Source organism: Urocitellus parryii, chromosome 10, assembly GCF_045843805.1.
Source record: "Urocitellus parryii isolate mUroPar1 chromosome 10, mUroPar1.hap1, whole genome shotgun sequence".
In the NCBI taxonomy this organism is placed as follows: Eukaryota; Metazoa; Chordata; class Mammalia; order Rodentia; family Sciuridae; genus Urocitellus; species Urocitellus parryii.
In genome coordinates, this window is record NC_135540.1 from 7,815,893 (window position 1) to 7,819,016 (window position 3,124).

Consider the following 3,124-nt stretch of genomic DNA (forward strand, 5'->3'; position numbering starts at 1 on the left):
TTTTTTCAGGGTGGGTCTGAGTTAAACAAATAATTCCTAAAAAAGAGAAAAAAAATTTGTTTGGTCCTAGGATGCACATATTGTTTAAGAGCAGAGAAATGTTTGAGAAAGGGGACACACCTTCACATAAGTCAGAGGAGGTGTGTTTCTGTCCTAATTTCATTTTATCTGACTCATTGTCTAAAGTAAATGGAACCTGCGAACATGAAGGGGTGCTTTGTCAGGCTATTGATATTTATAACTCGTTCTGCTTCATGCTTGATTTAAAACCCAGAGTCTGTCAAAGCCAGATGGCAGGTAAGGACATCTTTGATACATGAATATTTAGCTACCGTGAGGTAGCAAAGGATGGAAGTGTGAGGTGGAGAACTGCTGCCCTGGCATTTCATGACTGCAAGGGTTTCTGTGTGTGGTATTTTCTTTAAAAATGCCTTATTTATTCTTACCTGTTCGGCTTCCAGAGCTGCGTGCCCTTGGAGTATCCAGAGCCTGGCTGCTGCATGACGGCAATTAGTTTGTGCCTGAGAGAAAATGAGTTGTGAGGGAAATCTTGGGGCTGAAATGTGTGTGACAAACACAGTGGAATCCGCAAGAACTCCTTGTTGGTTAGAAGTGTGTCTGGGGCGGGCTGCAGGTGGGCAAGTCGCGACTGTAGGTGGTCATGCCCTCCAGGGAGCTGTTCATGGCACTGCCAAAAGAACACAGTATTTAGGGGAAAGCCAACTGAGAAAAAGGCATTATTTGTGACCAGGAAAGGCAATCAATAAGGGGGTATGGAGACTGGGGTGGGGTCTTTCCTCTCCTCTAAAGAGAAGGGCAGTAAGGGCTGAGGTTGCCCCTCTTAGGCTGATGGGAGTGCAAAGATGGCAGGTTGGTGGAGGCTGTGTACACAGACCACAGAATCTATTTATCTAGAAAAGTACATTTGTGTGTGCTCATTTGAATGTGAGGCTGAAGGTGGCTGAGATCAACTGCAATATTGAAAGTTATTGTTTACCGAAGCAGCATTCCTGTGTCCTTGGCATTCTTATGAATTGTGGGCAGGATCTATGGGCTGAAAAATTCAGCTCCAAAAAGTGCAGCTTTGAAGCTTTTGAAGCCATTCAACTGCCTCTGCTGATTGCATAGCAGGCTCTTCAGCCCGCCCGTCTCCCGGCAGGCAACCCTGCCTCACATTTCCCTACTTATTTTTACTGAAACTCCACCTTGGATTTTAACCTGAAAGAAAAAAAAAAAAACATAAACATGCAGGCATTTGTTTAAGAAGAATCTGGGACCTCTGTGATCCGCCGTGTGAGCCGAGGAACACCAGTGTGGCTGCCTATTGTGTGCCACCACCTGGAACCACTTCCACTGGAGAGCACTTTACAGTGTTCTCTTTAAAGCAGTAATTGGTAAGTATATTTTCTGCCTGTTATCAATAGCTTTTATATTCCACGGTAATATTTCTCTTTGTTTATGTGGAATATAAAAGCTATTGATTGCAGAGAGCCGATGCCTTTTCCACATGCCACTCCACGGGACGAAATAATACGGAAATTCTATCATGCTACCAATGTGACTAATGCCTCTGTCATTAACTGGTTCTCCAATCTTTGAGAACCAAGGAAAAGGAAATTTCTTTACCCAAATCTCCAGAGAATCCATGACCTTTGTATAAAAATAATGCCATTTGATATAAACCTCCCAGAATAAATTGAGGCCTTTTTTTTTCTCATAGTAAGTTCTTGCATAGATGTGTGTGTGTGTGTGTGTGTGTGTGTGTGTGTGTACCTAAAGTATGCATGTGTGTGTGTTATGTATCCACGTTAGTTTTCCTGATCTTCCACATGGCTGAAATGGATGCTGTACGTTTGTGTGTGTGGATGGGTATGGACATCTCCCCGAGCCCGTCTTGTCTCCTCCATGACTGATAGGCAATCAGCTCCCTCATCATATCTGTGTCTGCATCTGCATCCCGGTTCAGCTTGTTTTGTACACACACACACACACACACACACACACACACACACACACACACTATATTGGTACTGATTTGTAATCCCTCCACTGGTCTTTCACATCATTAATGGTAAACATTTCCAAAGTAGCTGATTCTGGTCAGCGAAGGGGATTCTGAGCAGAGTTCAAGTTTGTTTTTGTTTTTTTCTGTAAAAACGAAGGAGCTTATGTCATGATGTTTACTTTGGTTGAGCAGCATTGGCCCACGCACGCCGCTGTACCGGTTGGACCCACACTGGGCACCTTGCTGAGTGGGGCAGGGATATGTGATCCACCTTGGCTGGCTGAACTCCAGCTGCCTCCCTGTGAGGAGAGAACTCCTTCTAAATCTGTGTGAAGACATCCTCTTCCATCCAAGCCATGGTGGAAAGAGGTTTCTGTGGTAGGGTGGCCGTTTTCTGACTCTGCTGTATGGGCTAGCAGGGACCTCCCTGGCACCGTGTGGCATGAATTTACCTAATGAATGAGGCAATAGCATCGGTGTACGTAATAAGAAATTCAATCCCTGAGTGATCCTGAATTGGAATATGGGTTATTTTCAAACTGAGAAAAATATTCACAGATATGAGATTTTGTAAACTGTCACTAATCTAATAAGATGGTAGAGTCAGATATAACCGAGAGAAATTGAAGTAATCAAAAGTCTTCACATCAGAAATTGAAGATATGATGCAGCTCTTCTATCATAGACTTCATTATGATAAAGCCCACTACATAAACACTAAAACATGACCAAAATGTTCTTCTTCGGATCTGCTACCCTGGAAGGGCATTCTGAAATACAAACATGGGGGGCGGGGTCAGGAAGATTAGAATGAAGATGTTTTTTTCCTCCCTATGAATAGAAAGGGAAACTAGATGAACAGCACATTCTTTTAAGTGGCTCTATCCTAACAATATTTAAATCTCTGACCATTAGTCATAACACAAAATAATGTGAAAGTCTTAAAAAGATCAGTTTTGTACTGGGCTTTACACATGAGTCCTGCGTTAACACAGGTCCTCACAGGCTGTGGGGGATGAGCTGGCCAGCTGAGATTTCCTCCTGACCTAATCCTTAGCTCAGAACCCACAGTCTCAGGGCCAGTGAAGTCTTTAGGGACAAACAAGAGAAGCCATCAGA